The sequence below is a fragment of the Equus przewalskii genome, chromosome 4, assembly GCF_037783145.1.
Source record: "Equus przewalskii isolate Varuska chromosome 4, EquPr2, whole genome shotgun sequence".
Classification (NCBI taxonomy): domain Eukaryota; kingdom Metazoa; phylum Chordata; class Mammalia; order Perissodactyla; family Equidae; genus Equus; species Equus przewalskii.
The window spans coordinates 32,445,795-32,465,626 of record NC_091834.1 but is presented as its reverse complement, the minus strand read 5'-3'; the positions used below and the strand labels follow the sequence as shown (position 1 = coordinate 32,465,626).

General features: G+C 37.4%; 1 long non-coding RNA gene across 1 annotated transcript in view; it reads right to left on the bottom strand.

Moving 5' to 3' along the window:
• LOC139083012 (uncharacterized) overlaps positions 1–19,570 on the bottom strand; it is a 29,254-nt gene extending 9,684 nt beyond the window's left edge. Inside the window, exon 1 of the long non-coding RNA XR_011539490.1 lies at positions 19,480–19,570. This is a non-coding gene — a long non-coding RNA (uncharacterized lncRNA). The remainder of the gene's footprint in view (positions 1–19,479) is intronic.
• Between the last annotated feature and the right edge of the window lie 262 nt (positions 19,571–19,832).

The window sequence follows — 19,832 nt, the reverse complement described above, 5'->3', positions numbered from 1 at the left end:
CTGTATATTTAAAACTCAAAATAGCATTCCACCAGGAAAATAGAGAAAAATATAAATTCCTGCTTAATAAAAGGGGAACTAATTTCCCAATTATCCTATAAAACTAAAACAAAGATTAAAAAAAAACAAAATTAATAATTTTGAAGATATACATCTTCACTTACAACTAAATAAATGCAAATAAAAATAATTTTAAGATGCCATTACATACTCATTAAACTAGTAAAAACGAAATAAAATTTAAAAACCAACAACTGGTATCACTGGAGGGAATGAGAAAGGTTGGAGGTTCTGTAAATTGTTCACTCTTTCTGGAGAGTAATCTGGCAGGTGTGACAAGACCTATAAAATTAAGGGCATAAACCATACCTTTTTTATTTTTTAATAATCACCATCATATGCCCAGCAGCTAGCACAATTTCTGATATATATCAGTAAATGAATAAATATTTGATAAAAGAATCAGTGAATGAAATGGTTCCTGCTCATTGACTTGTTAATTCCACTTTGGGGAATATGGACAAAAGAAATAGCTTAAAAGAAAAATTAAAATATTTTTACAACTATTCATAGTAGTGAAAAATTGGAGACATTCCATATGCCCAACAGGAGCAGAATATACAAGCTTGATTAAATGTTACCTGTATTAAGGTGTATGGACCACGTTTAAACAACAATAAAATGTGTGCATGAGTTGATATTAGGTCTCTTTGTGGAGACTGAGGAAGCAAAGTGGACAGAGCAAAGGAGGAAGCCCAGGCGCGGTCTGTTTGGGTGTCCTGACAAGAAATGTCAATTATCCAATGAAAACGTTTGCAACTGATCAAAATAGTTCCTGGAAGTCTAGGATAGACAGAACAGAAACATCAACAAATGAAACAGCAAACTTCTGATCATTGAGGACAGAATGGGAGGAAGAAGTGGAGCATCTCCTGGACTCGCATTACCCTGCAGATTATAAAGATTTCCTCACCTTTGATTGCCTGTTTCCACTGACAAAGCAATTTTAGAGATTTGAAATTAAACTTCAGGGCCTCCGATATCTTAGATTTTTGTTCATGTTAAGTTTGTTTCCTAGGGAGGGCAGTTTATTTGTTCCTGGTTTGAGAAGATCCAGAAAGAAAAGGAAATTTCTGTTATTTTCATATATGACTCCTATTTGAGAAAAGTATTTACTCCAAAATTATCCCAAATCTTGTGGCTTATAAGGATGGAGAAAACATTCTAAAAGTCAGAAGTGGGAGAAGTCAGCCTAGTCAGTACTCAACTGCGGATAACAGAAACCATTTAGCACAATTAAAGCTAGGAATGGATTTAATGCTGGGAATTAGGGCCTCGCAACATTGCTGGAAGGGCCTGAGGAATAGGAATGACTCCCAAAACACTGCCACAGAATTGCCCTGCCAAAGAGTCTTTTACGACTGCTGTAATCAAGAAGTTATGCCTAGAATCACACCATAATTAGCCATAATCCAGGGACAAAAAACTGTCACCAGGTCTGTGGCCTCCAGAGCCCACTCTACCTGATAGGTCTGCACCAGCAAATGGATGTTACATTTCCAAATGCAAGTATTCTGCAGGTGTTCCTGATTGGCAAAACTTAAACCACATAGGGATCTCCAGCTGCAAGGGTGTCTGGGAAATGAAATGCTTAGCCTTCTAGCCTCTATAGTATAGGAAAGCACTCTACAGGGAGAGTGCAACAGATGTTGAAAGAGTCAAAACACTGCATCTGCCACCAGTGGACAGTTGACTATTATGCTGAAGCCCTTCAACATTTGATGATTCTTTTTTCAGTGTTTAAACAATTCACAGGAAATGTAACACTAGGACACGTCGAGAGAATACTATTCTTAAATTCAGTCAGACTTATTTTTAGATATATATTTGTTTCAAATAAATTAGGAAAAATAAGTCTACAACTAAGGACTTTTGGGCTTTGGTTTTTAGTAAGGTTAAGAAGAAAAGAGCAGGATACAAAAGAGAATTACAGAGTGGTTACAAAAATGTTATAATATCTGTATATATATTGAACAGTTAAAAAGTGAATGTAAGTGAAAAAACATAGTACTTCTGAGCTGGAAAAGACCACCGAGTCCACTTCCCTAGCTTGTAGCTGAGGAAAAGTATACAAAAGTGGTTGCCAAGCTCTGGTGTTAGGTCATTGGAAAGTCAGCCCCATCACATATTAGTTTTGTGACCATGATATAGTTATTCCACCTCTTTTAACCTTAGACTCACTTCCTAATATAACTCTAAAAGGGGAGGAGATGGTAATACAATATTGTAGGTTTGTTAGGAGGGTTAAATAAGATAATGCTGTATTTTGTGCTTGCCATTTCTGCAACTATAAGATGCACATTTTATGACTTCTGAAATCTGGAACAAATTTTTATTTTAATATAAAAACCTTGAATGTATTCATGCAGAAGAATAATTGTCACTGCTGGGCACCTACAGTATCTGTTCATCCAATTGTCACTACAACTGAGATTGTTTTTTGTTGGTGGCTTTTTTTTTTTTCGGTTGTATAACTGAATTTTTCATAGGATTTCATCTCCTGTTCCTTAAAAAGCTTTTAAAAATATTACACTAGCATAAAGCTTTGGGGGGAAAAGTAATTGTGTAAAAGTTGTTTTAAAGCAAGGAGATGTTGGTATGTCTAGTTTATATGTGGCAAAGACCTGTTACAAAGCATTGCACATCTATTTAGCAAAACGCTTCCAGCTGACTTTCTAGGGATATTTAATGTCCAAGAAGATATAGTTCCATTAAGAAAAAAATGAAAGCATAAATTAACTAAATACCAACACCAAGAAATCCCAGCTACTTTTTGATACACTTTATTGCAATCCTAGAAGCACTTTAAAAAGATCATAATCCCAAATACCAGTGTCAGAGAATAGTGGTTTACTGGAGTGCTGGGCGTGATGGCTGGCCAAAGTACTTAAAAAACATCTTTAGATTGTTAATTATTTATGTGGTCTAGATTCAAACTCTAGTTGTAATAAACTAAAGGGAAAAAAAATTATGTCTACTGTTTTAATGTTTCTTTCCTCCTTTTTTCTTCCTTTTTTTTTTTTTTCCAAAAGTTGTTATTAAGTCAATGGCAAATTACTAGCTACTTGAGGGTCATGGTGTGGAAGGTAAGCAGTTGCTAATGATAAATCCACTCCAAATTCCTATATTCCCAAGACTTTGGATTCTTTTCTCTACATTTTGCCAAGGAATTTTGGCCATCAGCTTCAATCACCATAGGCCACACAGGTTTCAATGATTCAACCCGCACACAGGTTAGACCACTGCAAGCTACTCAAGATACTACACTTAATTCATAGAAATAAATACAGTTTGATTTAAAATGTTTCCCTTTCCTCTCTCCAGACTAGGCCCTCAGAATTCATATCTACATATATTCTCAAGTCTCACATATATATTTGCAAAATTTTGTAAATGACTTCTCTGTTTACCTTATAATTAAGTTGATTATCAAGATATAATTAGCAACCAAGACCTAAAGAAGCAAAACAGACTTGATCCAGATCACACAGAGAATTAACGGAAAACCCAAGTAAGACAGAGCTGGCACATGCTGTCATTTCCCAGACTCAGTGACAGAGGTGATTCTCTCAGCTAACCCTAAAACAGACCAACATTCTGTCTCTTGACCTTTAGTCTCCATCAGATAAATGCCCCTTGAACTTCTCCAACTTTCATTTTTATTGCTAAATCTTTCCCCTTTGAAATTACTGTCAAAAGTACATGTAGTGTCAATTTCCATCTGATTCCATGCAACTTATTTTCTAAAATGTACCTTGAGCACGCCAGACAGGTTAGAAACTGTGCTAGACACGAGTGACAGAGCAAAACAGAAGCGATAAATCTCTACCCATAAAGAAGATTCCATCATATTCCAATTTTTTTCTAGATTTCAAAACCTTCTTGTTTCATTTTATTGTTCATTAGCAGCAGTTTTAATTTTTTTGTTTATAAGCAAAGAAACAAAAATTATGGTTGAGCTTTATCTATCATTTTCATGTTTCTACCCCTCTGTATTTACTCATCAGTTACTTATAGGTCAGAAAGAGTCGTGTGTCTTGGGTTACATCAAAAGGAGCAATTTAGTGAACAAGCATTTAGAAAACTCCTCAAAAAATGCAAATACAATTGATTCTCTTTACTCACGGTGGTTATGTTATAAAGTCACTGTGAACACTGAGATGCTGAGTGCTCCCAGGGGAAATAGAGGGTTAGGTTCCTGCAAGTCACTGATCACCACTTTTTAATCAACCAATCAATACATAACCTTGTTTTATGTGTCTCAGTTTAAAGAAGCCTTTTTAAATACGTATTATTGATTTGTTTATGCAGAAGTCACAGCCAATATGCCTGAATGAAGTTTAACACACATATTTTCTCCATAAGGTACATTACAGCCTTCTTGCACTAGAGAGCACTTCAGCACTATGCTTGGAGGCCACTTTATGTCACCTACAAAAATGTGAAAAATGTGGTACTAAATAGACCAAATAAAGGACGTATATTTACAGCATGAGAGCTGAATCAAGAAGGCAGAGCATTGACCCTGTTTGACCTCAGCTGGGAATGTGGGCATGGGCCACCTCAAATTTTTCACCCACATGTCTATGAATGACCTCAAAGGTGCCATGAGTATTGATTTTAGGGTTACAAATAAATTCTAGTGAATAGAAGAATTTGAATAAATGGAATCCATGAATAATGTAAATCAATTGTACCTGTCCTGAATGAAAGCAAAGTGGGACTTCACCCTGATTTTCCAGAAAGTCCTCATAAAACCGACATATAGCTAATAAATTTTTAAGAATTAACCAAGAGCAATTAATGAGAGTGCATTAAAGGGATAAGAAAAAATGCATAATTTCTGAGAAAATTTAAGCCCCATTCTCTTTTCTAATGGCCTAGTACACAGTAGCAATCATAAACATTTGTTGAATGAATGCATAGAGTTGGGAACACTGTTTCCTTTGCCTATAGAAAATGAAGCTAATTACAAGGCAGGTGGATTTGGAATGAACAATGATATCTCATTATTTGGATCTCCCAAAATTTGCAATTCATATTATCAGGAAAAAACATGTGGGTAAATCTTACATTTGGACTTTGCATTGAGAAGGAGTTTATAAAATATCTTTAGCTATAAAGGAAAAATCTTCAAAAAACATCTAGTAAATAGGAGGACAAGCTTTCAAAAATATTTTAGATGTATCTGTTTATGTATTTAAAGTGCTTATTCCATTCCATAAATGCTTTAGCTTCCAAAGAGATAACTTTTCTAAATCTTTGTTAGTCTAGTTCCTTTTTCTGTGTAACTTTGAAAAAATAAGATGTCATTTAAAAAAAAAATCATGATGAAAATGTTCTTTTAATTCAGATTCATTCACTCACACCTGACCTAGAAAACAAAGGCATTTCCTATATGATCTTTATACTCTGACATTTGATGATTCCGTGATTTGTCCACATTAGTGAGGTCATTTTCACATTGACTGTGCATAGCTATAATAAGTCTGCATCCTCGCACAGAGATTGCTTGCTCTTCATCTTTAGCCCCTGTGTGGGGATGCATTTAGAGTTATTTTCTCCTACTCCTTCTCCTCCTTTTCTTCCTCCTGTTACTCTTCCTCCTTTCCAGAGTTGAGATTAGGTCTAAAAGCACACAACCATTTCCAAAATCCTAGGTACATTTCTAATTTAAAAAAAAAATCTACACATCTCAAATTTAGTAACAACTGCAGCCTATGGGATTAATTCATATTAATAAAAACCACTTTCCCTTGATGGGACACATATATTATATGCCATCACAAAAATCCAGAAAGGTAAGTGGTATTCTTATCCCCACTCCTTAGATGACAAACACGAAATCAGCTTAGAAAGGCTAAGAAATGTGCTCTAGGGATCACAGCTAGGAAGTAGAATAGCCATAGGTTGCCAAAGTCATTAATTTAACCATTATGCTATTCTGCCTCCAGACAGGTACAGAACATGGGCATTAAAGGGATGCTTGATCCCAGTGCTTCATTAACATTCCTCCCACTAAAGGGAACATCATGATTTTATCTCCTCTTAACGTATTACTTACAAGGTTGCTTAAGTCCTTTAAAATATTAAATATTTAATTAGTCCTATTACAGCATCTCCCTGAGGCAAATAGTTAGCCTGTATAATTGTTATGTTGGTTAAAAAAAAGAGCAAAAGGAAGCTTAAGCATAAATTAACAATAATAAAACAGATCATTACATTTCAAGCCTGGAAATTAACATGGGTAACTTCCTGCAAGTAAAATTGTAAGGTGATTATTAAGATCAGTCTTTACAGATGACCTTAGTCATTACACTTTAAGTGGGTCTCCATGCAGCCAAAATGACCAATCAATCCATTAAATATGAGGTTACCATTCTCATCCATTATTTCTCAAAGTGTCCACCAAAGACTCTTGCATCTGAATCACCTGAGGGTTTTGTTTAAAATAGAGATGGTAGTACTCACATGAATTATTTTCCTGCATTTTTAGCAAGCATTTCCAAGTGATTCTGGGATAGAATATCAACCAGTTTCTTAGGGCTATGTCCTTATTCATAATATAAATATATACAACATTGTTTCTACTTAAACAATAGTTAAGAAAGTTTTATTTCCTTTCCAGTCTTGCAAATACCTTGAGATTTAAGACCTTTATTCAATAATTGTTCCACTGTTTAGCAAAGAAACTGGAACAAAATCAGGCCTCAAAACTGGTTAATGTTGAATGACTTTAAATATGGTTGAGTGGATTTTTCTTTTTAAAAAATCTGCTTTCAGCCAAAATATATATATTACCATGTAGCTATAGTTTTTAATAATGATCCATAACAATTCTGGGAAAAATACTTGAGATTTGGTTCTTTTCTTACAGGGTTTAAGACTAACCTTGATACTCTCAAAAAAAATGGTCTCCTCCATTACCTAATCAGAAGAGGTTTGCAACAGTGAGTTTCCACTAAGAAGAAACAAATGCTTTTCACAATGAGATGTCAACATTCCTAGTATTCTAAGGCTCCTTGAACCAACAGTAGAACATTTTATTACTTGACACACTTATCTGAAAATTCAAACTTACTGAGACCGAGCACTTGCCAAAAAGCCCACTTCAGATATGCCTAATGCAAGAGGGAGGCTCAGTCAAGGAACATACTGCATTATACATTTAGATAAGGCTCTCAAGCTCTTGCCACTTTATTCAGTTGTTTGATCATTAGGAAACAATATACTACCACGATATTACTCTCATTCCCTTTCCAAAAATCACTTCACAAAATCTAAACTTCATGACCTTACCTTTTATTGAAGACTAACATAAGAAAGCTACATTTTTTAAATGCTTTTCATTCTTTTTTGCAAAAATATGACATTATATGTTATATTACGTATGGACTTCTACACAAAGAGACACCTAACATATTCCTTTTAGTATTCAGTAGCAGGAAAATGTGTTTCTCTCCAGATGAACATGAATGATTCTATTCATCCTACTTTGAGAACTCGTCAGCCTCTTACATTTCCCTGTTTGACTTCACTGCCCAAAAGATGAGAATTAAATTCAATTTTCAACTGTAGCAACTAGTTCATTTCATATGCATGATATAAGTATGTTTCACCTTCTTAAACTTGTTTTTATAATTTTTCTTTTTATCTTGCCTGTTTTAAGCAGGTTTTATAACTGCACGTCACTTTTAATGTTTTGAAGGAGTAGACAAGGAAAAAGTCAAAATTTTTTTAAGAATTAAACAAGGAAAGGTAAGTCTGGAGGGGAATGTGACAAGAAGATTACCTGGATACATGGAAAGATCAAGCACTTAGGACAGCATCAATTTTTCTTGTTTTATAATCACAAGGCCATTTTAACAAACAGTACCACAAAAACAGATCACTAAGAAATGTCATAGATGCCAGCACAACACATGACCCTTGTTAGACTAGCTCAAAGCCAGAAGCAGAAGCAGAACAGCTGAAGGATAATGAAAGATAAGCTAACTCATAATTATCTAAAAATCATAAAGGCCCAGAAATGAAAAGCATCTCAAATGGAATTTTTTCAGTGTCTTATATTTAACTCCCTGTAACTACTTTTTAAGAACCACATATCCTTTCTCAAAGTTTAATGTGGATACTAAGTCACCTGTTACGTTAAAATGCAGATTCAGATCCCAGAGTACTGTGGCCCAGGATTCTGCATTTTAATTCACCGATGCTACTAGTCCAAGGACCGCACTGAAGAGCACTGCCGGTAAAGCAAGCCACGACTGAATCAGTCTCAGCCTCACCACTCAAAGGCTGTGACACTGGCCAGTCCTTTAATATCTCAAACCTGCAGTTACCTTATTAATTGTGCGGGTGTCGACGAAAATAATCCATAACCAATCTATAAATGAAAATTTGGGTGAGTTTATTCTGAGCTTAAATCTGAGGATTATAACCCGGGGCCTTTCTTCCAGAAGGAAGAAAGGGCACCAAAGAAGTGGGGTGCACAGAGTGGTTATATACCCAGAGAGAGGATGTTTCACATAGGATTGAAATGTCCCTTTTATAATAGTCGCGAGACTGCTCTGTCGGCACAGCGATTGATGGAAATAGCAGGTAGGTCTTCTGTCTCAGTGAACACAGCAGGGTGGCAGTCAGTTGTCTGCAGCTGAGTGGTCACAGGTGAGCTGGGTGGTCAAAGGTGAGCGCAGCAATGGGTTCCTAGCCTAAGGAAAGATGCTTATCCCTAAGGAAATGCTAATGTGGGGGGAAGTTGCACCTTTATCTCAAGGGCCTTTGTTCTGGCCATAGGAAATGTCTAAGCAGATATACAATGCGTGCTCAACAGCCACAGTCAGGCCCTTTTGGAAAAAACAAAGTCAGGCCGAATTAGGTTTGTACCAAATGGCTTCCTCATATAGTCCAATATATTGCTTGCCATTTTTATTTGTCACGGGAATAACAATATCTACCTTGCACTGGCCTTGGCAGGATTTAAAAAGATAAGTGCATGGTCAAATAAGGCTCTCAACAAATATTCTTTTAGTGAGAATGCTGTCTTTGTTGTGACCAAACATTACCATAGGATTTGGAAGGTTATACTTTCTATTTAAGCAGAAAAGAATTTTTTCTAATAACAAAGACTCTATGGAAGGTAAAATGATCAAGGCTTGGAGAGTAACTGAGAAAGAAGGGCTCCATATTTGAGAGAAAAGACAAGCAGCAAAGGCAAGAAATTCAACAGCATTCTCAAAACCATGGTTACTTTAAATGACTCATGAATCCAAGTTCTCATCTTTGCATTCTTTAAAAAAATTGTAGTGGAAAACCAGCAAAAATTGTAGTTTGCCAACTTAAACTCTTTGTGGAACCAAGCAAGGTACAAATCATTAAACAAATGAATAGAATTTCTAAAATTTCACAAACCATATTAATAACTTAGGCAGTTTAATTAAGACATTTCTTGGTAATGACAAGAAAACTTACCAAAAAATCTTTCTAACAGAACTCATGACAAATTTTTGCTGGCTTTTCAATTGATTTTTGACATCAGGGTCTATATTCAGGGTCCAGGAAAAACATTTTTTCCTGCTTTGAAAATACAAACCCTGGCCTGTAACAGACAGAAACCTTGGAGAGTTTCATTCTAACAAGCAGAAGTGGTGGTATTTTGCTACATCTAAACTATGACGAAATCTCTAAAACCACATAGCCGGCAGCAAAATCCTCAGGAGACTAACAACCCTTTAACATTCCCAGTTCAAATGTGAATGTTAATTCCACTCTCTGAAGAGAACCACCAAAATGGCATTCATTAAGATTAAAGTCATATTACTATAGAAATGGGAAATTTATGTGTGCTTCATATAAAATGCAAATATTGCCAAAGAATGGGTCTCCACTGAGTTCTCTCTACACCTATTCCTTTGCAAAGTTAAGTCGTGCTGGTAAAATGCTCTCACAAAGGCAGTATAAAATTCTTAAGCGGCAGGTACTTGCTGCTCTGCTGCCAAGGTAGCCCCATAGGTTGTCGAAAATTGTGTGTAGAACTAATGAACGCCCACTCATGGAGCAAGCATAAGGCCCCGGTAAGGGAGGCAGATGGGAGCAATTCAGAATTTCAGAGGCTAGAAAAGTGGAAGAGGCGCCTGCAAACACAGCTTCTGATTGGAATTGTCTTGCCCTTGGATCAAACGTCTTACCTGCTTAAGTCCCTTGAAGAATGTGATTTGCAATGGCTTTTATCCATGATTTGCAATGGCTTTTGTCCATGATTTTTTAAAAAAACAACAAAAGAAAGTTACATAAAAACCAGAAAATGATAGATGTATTTTTTAACTATGTTTTTAAGGCAATATTTGTTACTGATAAATGACAATATTGAAAATAAGGATTAATTACTGGGACTGCTTGATCTAAGAGAAGGAAAAGGAGAGATGGGAAAGAATCTTGATTTGAGGAGGGAGCAAAGCATTAGAAAACAAGTAAGGAACAATAGTAGGAGCTAAGACTTCTATAGCGCTTTATGTATACTAACTCACACGATCCTTCCAAGAATTCCATTAACTTAGGAAAGTTTTGCAGGATCCCAGTTTTACATATGAGGAAACTTGAACACAAGGTGATTAAAGAGCTTCCTTGAAGCCCCACAATGCAATGTGATTCCAGGATGTCTGGCTGTGGACACTTTGCTCCTAAACACTACACACTACTGCTTCTTGTTCACTGTTGTATTGCTGGTGTGGGGACCTGGAATTGGCCACCCCAAGATATGTCTCTTTGGCATCAGGATTATTTGAGGCTGTTTGCTTTTGATAAACTGGGACAGCGAAGGAAGCTCTGAGGAATGGAATTTGCCCTTTGTTGGGACACCTTTGCATTTGTAGGGTAAATCTCTATCTGTAGGGGGTGCCTCCCTCTCTGTACCAGGAAGAAGAAAGGAGATGACCTTCTCTCTAAAAACTCTTAATCAATACCAAAGGCAACGACTTAAAATCTGCATTTTATTGTGCTAGTCTGATAACCTCCTGTAACTGACTTCCCTCCCCCTCCCAACGTTGGCATTTCTTAAGGATTAATCATCTTTCCTTAGGCTAGGAACTGACTGCTGCACTCACCTGTGACCGCCCAGCTCCAGCCCAGCTCCAGACAATCGACTTGCCTCCTGCTACACCCACCGAGATAGCAGACCATTACCTGCTGTGTCCATCCAGCACTGTGCCAACAGGGCAATCTTGTGACTATTGTGGGAGGGACATTTCACTCACATGTGAAACACCCTGTTTGGGGGTATATAACCACTATGTGCACCCCACTTCTTCCGTGCCCTTTCTTCCTTCGGGAAGAAAGGCCCCGGGCCATGGTTCCTCATAAAGCTTCGTTTAATTTTCTCTTGCTATTCTGTCTCATGTGAATTTAATTCATTCTCCGGCCAGACGAACCTACATTTGGGGAGAGGAAATGTCCTCCTCCCCTACACTGGGTACCTGTCACATATCAGTGCTGTAGGGGAGGAAGACATTTCCTCTACCCAATGTGGGTTCTTCTGGTTGGAGAATGAATTAAATTCATATGAGACAGAATAACAGGAGAAAATTAAACAAAGCTTTATAACATGTATACATGGGAGAGGCTCAGGCAAACTGAGCAACTCGCCAAAATAGCTGAAGCCCCCACCTTAAATATCCTCCACAGCTAAAGAAAAAGGAGGATGTTGGCGGTGGGGGGAGTCAGTTACAGGAGGTTACTAGACAAGCACAGTAAACAGGAATAAGATTATTATGCAGATTTAAGTCCTTGCCTTCTGCATTGATAAGAGTTTCTAGAGATAAGGTCATTCCCCCTTCTTCCTGGTACAGAGAGGGAGACACCTTTACAGATGGAGATGTCCTTTACAATGTAAAATTTCTCTTACAAAGGGTAAGTAAATTCTACTTTTCAGTTGCTTTCCTGTCTGCAGTTTATTAAAAGTAACCAGCCCCAAATAATCCTCATGCCAAAGAGACATATCTTGGGGTGGCCAATTCCAGGCCCCCACAGTGCCCAAGAAATATATGTGAAATGAATGAGAGATTTCACAAGCACCGTGGCCATCATCTCCTATACCTGAGAGGAGGAACTGTCATTCATCTTGTCTGAATCCCTAGCACCAAGCACAATGCCAGTCACATACAGTAGATGCTCAAAAGCTGTTTGACCAATGAATGAATGAAAACAGATTCATATAGCTATGAAAGAACCAGATGAACCATAAATAGAATCACATGGTAAAATGGAGAAAAGTGGGTGTAGTTCTCTATCCTCTCACAGTTCCATGAGGTGGTCTAGAATAATGAACACAATATCCACCAATTTTATTATCCAGTTTCTCCTATCAAATTGCTAGTAAGATACAGAATAAAAATTCTAAATTCCTCTTTGCAAAAGAAACCCCCATTTACATGATGTAATAATTACAGGTCCCTGAAGAAGCTTTGGGGGTTTTTTTGGGGGGGGGGAGGGGTTGGTTTTTTTGGTGAGGAATATTGGCCCCAAGCTAACATCTGTTGCCTATCTTCCTCTTTTTGCTTGACCAAGATTGTCCCTGAGCTAACATCTGTGCCAATCTTCCTCTATTTTGTATGTAGGATGCCACCACAGCATGGCTTGATGAGCAGTGCAGAGGTCCATGCCCAGGAGTCAAACCCCGAAATCCTGGGCCACAGAAGTAGAGCACACGAACTTAACTACTATGTCACTGGCCGACCCCAAGAAGATCCAGTTTTAAAAATATGATAATATGATCACTTCCACCAAAATGAAAACAACTAAGGAAATATCCAAACCAAAGTTGAGTAAAAAATTAAGTACACAAGCTGCACTTCTTAACCCTGTCCAGTAAAGTAACCTTGGTAGTAGAGGAAAGTAAATACTTTCCACTGGGGCATAGCTAGAATCAGCCTGTTTCAGTGCAAAATTTCACTGAAGTTTCATATTTTATCTTAAAAATTGATCACTTTATTTTGTATTCTGAAGTACTGTATGTTCATTTTTTTTTACCTCAAAAATAATGTTTTGATTACTTACCATTATGGAAAATGCAAAGGTCACCACCTTTATTCTTTAGCATTCAGTAGCCTGTGGAATATGTTAGCCCATTTGAGAAACAAGGGATGGTAGTATCTGGTAAAGACTCTCATTTAGAAGCCCAAATATTTAGAAGCCATATAAATACTTCAAATGAGATATAAATACAGACCCAAAACAAGCATAATGAAATTAGGACAATTTGGTGTGCGACATGGCGTCTGTGAACTTAGCAAACACCTTCTTAATAACTATCCTGAACAACCACATACAAAGGTAACAAATACGAAAGCTAGTTATGATAAACATTGCTCAAGCTCAGGAATATTTCTGCTTCTCCTGTGCAACATGAGAGGATTAAACTTCCTCAAGTCCCTAAACCTGTCATGGCCACGTGATGTGCTGGGCCAATGAAATGTTACTGAAAGTCACCTATGTCAATTCCAGGCAAAAGCACTAAAGAGTTAACATGCAATTTCCTACACTCCCTCTTCCCCGCCACATGAGGGACAAGGCCTATATCCCACATAGTGCACCGCCAAGATGACGGCACCTTCTTCAGCCTGCAAGGCTGAGTTGTCACAAAGACAATGGTCCACGAAAGTCACTAAAATGCACAGTGGACTCCAAAGAAGAAATAAACTTAGGTTGAGTTAAGCCACTGAGATGTTGTTACCGTAGCATAACCTAGCTTGTCCTGGCTGATACTCTCCCAGATGTTACAATCAAATTCAAATTGACCAAGCTCTGTAAACACTGAACAGCCCTACCTTATTTCTGTTTTATTAGTCCAGAGCTATAAACCAACGGTCTATAAGCAATATGGTTATATGGTTATTTGTATTCTCTGCCCAACAGCTTTGGCTAAATTGACTCATAAACTGCTCTTTGAAAAAATTCTGTCAAATTAGCCATTTAGAAGTGTGTGAACAAGCAGTCAGTTGACACTTTTCTTTTAAAACCACTTCTAATGGTTGTAAAGGGAAAAGCACACTACAGAGTTCTCTACTGACAGTCAATAGTGGTGAATATACTACATTAAATACTCAATTCTACTTAACTACCAGCAAATCATACCACAAAGCAAGTACAAACCACAAAAATAAAAAGAATCACAGTAAATTTTATTAATTTTCAAAAGTCTAGTGTCCTATTATTTAATGCCTCAACTAATTTTGAAAATTACATGAACTTACTTTTGTTCTAAGGCTCCATCCATCTACGCCAGGGTTTCTTAACCTTGGCACTACTAACATTTCAGGCTTGACCATTTTTGTTAAGGGAGGGGCTGTCCTGTGCAGTGTAGCATGTTTACCAGCATTCCTAGCCTCTGCACACTAGATACCAGTAGCACCTTTCAGATGTGACAACCAAAAAATGTCTCCAAACATTTCCAAATGCCTCCTGGGGGGCAAAATCATCCCCAATTGAGAACAGCTAATCTGCTCCAAGGGTCCACAAAGAATAAAATGTGAATTCCATCCTACAGCCCACTGCTGCCTCATTGAAGTGACTCACAATAGTATATAAAGGTGACCTAACAGGATTTTACTTTCATTTATTATTACATAAATAAAACACTCTATTAATTGTTAAAATATTAATTTTTAAATTGTTAAGCATTTCGTGAATTCATTAAACATGAATTCAAATCTCTCTGAATTCACTCATTCAACAGTTACTAAATGCCTGCTTTATGCCAGGCACTGTACCAGATATCAGAGATAGAGTGTTGAGCCAGACAGACAGATTCTAGCCCTCCTGATGCTTACAGCTTCATGAGAGAAACACATTAAGCACCTTAAATACCAGTGGCAAATGATGATAAGTATCATGAAGAAAAGCGCAGGCTCCTGTGGTAATGTAACTGGTTTAAGGCGTGGTCTCAGTGAAGCATCTTTGAAGAAATGGCATCTGAATTGAGAGTGTAAGGGTGTGTAATAACAATCGCTGGCACTTGAGTAGTGCTTACGAAACCCAGGCATTTTTCTAAGATTCTACGTATAATAACTGATTTAATGCTCTGAACGACCCTATGAGATAACTGTAATTATTATTCCTATTTTAAAGATAGAACATGGGTACAGAGAAATCAAATACTTTGCCCCAGATCACAAAGCTAGTATGTGGAAGAAACAGAATTTGAACCTGGTGTGTGTCCCTAATGAGGAGGACAAGGACCATCGGCTGCTCCCCCCTGCAAAGGGAGCCAGGCAGAGTGGGAGGAGGAGGCATCCTACCCTGGCAGAGGAGCTGTGTTGCACTGCCTTCCTAGGCAAGGATAGTGACCTTCCAGCCACCGAAGACAGCATACTGACATCCACCTCATCATATATTTATGGTAGTTTCCTAGGTAAATGCAGCCTCTTTAAATCCTTTCTTGGAAGAAGACGGGGTATAAATTATTTATAAATTAATTAATTACGATGGGAATTAAGCAACAGTACAGTCTAAAACTGAAATTGAAAAGAGAAGTTCAAAGTTCCAAAATGCTGAATTCGAAACAGCAACTTGCTCAAATACATATTTTTGATTAGTCAGGAGGTTTTATAGAATTTCTAGGATAATAAATTAATATGTTCTAAGGGGCTGGCCTGGTGGTGCAGCAGTTAAGTGCGCATGTTCTGCTTTGGCGGCCCAGGGTTCCCTGGTTCGGATCCCGGGTGTGGACATGGCACTACTTGGCAAGCCATGCTGTGGCTGGTGCCCTGCATATAAAGTAGAGGAAGATGGGCACGGATGTTAGCTCAGGGCCAGTCTTCCTCAGAAAAATAAAAGAGGAGGATTGGCAGCAGTTAGCTCAGGACTAATCTTCCTCGAAAAACAAATTATTATGTTCTGAGTGAAAACAGGTACTTGTGTGTTTGCAATAAACTGAAGTAAACCCTCCTAAAATTATTTCCAATAACTTAAATGATCTAAGTCACACACTAACTATGATGATGACACAGTTAATCTTATAAAACTAACATTTCACTACGATAAAATGGATTTCAATACTACCAAATATGTTCTTTTATTGTTTTTATTGTTTGAGGTAATGTTGGTTTAATTTCCGCATGGCTGTACTATATATAAATTCCAAACGTTATTAAAGAGAACAACAAAAGTAACTATTTTGCTTTGTAATTCATTTCCTATAAGGATGCTACTTCTTTTCAGAATTTACAATCTATGTAATTATCTGTTGGTTAGAATACTAGGCTAATAAAGCTGTGCTTATGGATTTGATCCACGTATGATTTTGCTCTATGGACACAGCTGCTCTGGGCACCCCAACATAATCCATTATCAGATTTGAAGAATAATTCAAAGGCCCTTGGAAACCACTAATTTCATTTTCATATATGAAGCACCTTATAGACACAAAATCTCAAAGAATGAAGTGCTCTGATTAATAGCATTTTCTGGACAATTGAGACTTATCTGAAAAAGCCTTAGCATCTCGTCCCTATAGTCGAAAACATTTACAAAATATACTGGTAGATGTTCTTGCCTTAGTAAATATTTTAATCTTTGTGTGAGAAGGATGATACAAAGGGCGATCATATGAAAATTAAAAATAATTTTACAGTATTGCAAATGGAAGTGACAGGAGAGTACAAGATCGAGTTGAATATGTACACACCTCAATTGCTTTTGAAAAAAATACTAATATTGACTCATTCTTTTATCACTTGTCCCATTATGAAAAAGTGAATTGCAAAAGAAAATGGGCTTGATCCTTATTAGTGTTATTGCATGATGAATAATTGAGAGAGATAAAAAGAATTTGTTTGATATTTTAATTCCCGTGATATTTTTATTTCCCCCTAACAAGGAAAAATAATCTTCCTTTTCTATTCCTCTTATTAAACGTAATTCTCAGCTATTTTGGAAATCACGCAACAGTCTCTACTATAATTCTGATATTGCTTAAGGATATTGCTGCTAATTTATCACCCAATTAAAAATAAGCAATATATTGGGTTAAAAAGTGGTATGAGTATGTGTGTGCAATTGTATTTTCAAACTACCTCACATTTGCCGCCTAAACTCAAGTCTTGTTGGAATTTTTGATACAATTCTCTCTTGCTTTTACCCTTCTATTTTTTTCTTTTTAAGGAAAAGGTATTAAATTATTTTGTTGAAACTAACAAAAGATATTGGTTCTCTTTTTATATTATGTTGCCACCATTTCCTACCTGTATCTTACAGAAGTGACCGGGATAACTCAAAGGGCAGTGGCATGTTTATAATTATGCCCTTAATTCATGAAGTAGAATGCAGGCACTTTTATACTCTTTAGCCCAGAAATTCTCAAGTTCTCCCCATTTTCAACATCCCACTTCTACAGACTCACTCTCTAATTTACACCTTTTGAAACACCGGCATTAACCTGCCATCAATGAATGGTCAGTGATTCCATCTAGTTTTCTCTAAACTCATAAGGAAGGGACGCCTAGATATCGCAAAGAGTACATTCTCTTATGCTATGAATTTCCCAAATAACTGAGGGAATTTGGTCTTTCTCCTCACAGATCTATTCTCCCCAACTAGCTCCCTGTGAATGCCTCTGCTAGAACCACAAGATGATTAGCGTTGCTGCCGTCATTGCCAATTAGCAAAATTTGACCTGAGTTTCCTAATTTGGCCAGATTTTTAAAATATTGCAAAATCATATGTGTATGTTCTCAGAAAGAAATATTAGTATTTTACATTGCTTCATGTAATATTGCCATTACTAGAAGAATAAAATTTTATCAATAAATCTCAATGTACTTTAATAAATGGAACCGATTTTCCTAGGGAAATTGAAAAAGAGTATAATGCTCTTTGTATAAATTAATCTGGAAAAGGAGTCAGAAAAAAATCTTCCGACAGGCTGCCATTTCAATAAGTAACAAATACTTAAAGCCAACCAGCAAAATGGTTTCCTTTCTTAACTGTTCTCCTCTTGCTAGTTGGAGGGAAGGGTAGGTTGGAGAGAGAGGTTAAAAGGCAGGATTCCGGGCACACGGAGAAGGGGTGGCATGAAATCAGGATTCAGGAACTAGAAGGGGATTTCTTAATGGTGTAGGGTAAATTAGGAGGAGAGGGGACCAACCAACCTATGAGGCAAGAAGTAGGCAGCTACCTATCGTGAAGGACAAAGTGAGAATTTTTTCCTAAAGGTGGTTAGAATTCATTGTAAGATTTTTGGTAAGACAGTGACGTGATCAATCTAGCATTACACTACAATCACTTTACCAACAAGTGACAGAAGGATGGAGTCTAGGGAGAAAATGCTGAAAAGTAACTGCCATCAGGAGAAAGGTGATAAGAACCACAACTAAAAAGCAGTGTCGGTTGGAACAGAGAGAAGAAAATGGATTCAAGGGACACAAAGGAGGTAGAATAAACGGAGCTTCTACTAGAGAACTCTACTTAGGAAATAACCATGTTCCTATAGCCTTCTCTCAAGAGTCCCTGTCTAAAAACTGCTTAAAATATTTCAAAAATTAAATCACTCCTGAATTACACTCACATACGAAGTCATGCTTGACAGGAAATGGGACATCAACCCTCTGTGAAACACAACCAGGCTTTGAAGCCCTGTTTAGACTCAACTAGCAAAACACTCCCTACACACACACACACACACACACACACACATACACATGCATGTGCACACACATACACTCACAATACTATTAGAACATGACCTTAAAATCGAGTTGGGAAAGGTGTCTGTCCAAACCATCCTATCCACACCCCACACCCATTCTGGGCATTCTCTCTCCTCTGGAGGCTCCCCTCCCCCACACCCAACCTAGCCAGTTCTTCAGGCGGTCCGCTACAACTGCTTTCTAAACTGCCCACGCCCACCACGCCAAGCATAGATCTTTCTGATTACTTCTAGTTTAACTTCAAAAATGCCCTGATTATTTTAAAGAAAAGAACCTTCAGTGGGCACAATTTTTTTTAATCCCTTTTCCTTTCAATTTCCTTTCAATTCCTTTCATCCGCTCAAGGTTATGCCTCCATTTCTCAATCTTTTCCATCTTTTCACTACCAGCTAGTTGTTTGGAAGTTCCACGGGTCAGAATAGGGGCAGTTTCCCTATGTTATTACTGTTTTACTCTCCGATTTTTGAGTACTATTTGGGCAGCACTCATGGTTAGCTGCCAAGGCATGGTTACCACGGTAACATCACCAGCTAGCACTTTAAAAAACTAGCAAATTAAAATCTTGTTTTAAATGAAACAGTGAGCAAAAACAGGTAGAGCCCAGGCAAGAGTCATATTTCTACCAAGTAATTCCCCTTTCCTGTGCACACAACATTTTTTAAAAAGTGGTCATTCCCTGGGGGAACGTTAAAGATAAGTAGTCTGCTTGTTTCTTTTGACTTACCTCACTATGTACTTTTCAGCAGGGAAAGTTCCTGATTTTTCAGGAGTTAGCCTTCGGTGTGGAAGGAATTGTGTCTACCCACCCCCCCAACCCCCATACTATTGTTGCTGACTTCTCTGAGCATTCCATTGAGGTCAGGGTGGAATTTTGCAGTCCTTGAACCTCTCAAAGAAATTTGTTTAGCCCTTCATTTTTTTACCCACTCTCTCAAGAACTTAAGAACAGAAATCCCACTACCGTAAAACCTCAACAAGGGAGAATAAAAATAATGAACATGTCAGTCCCCTGGCAGCTGATACTAACAGCTGGGCTTATGCAAAACTAATTTCTTAAGTTGAAATTGGTTTGCTATG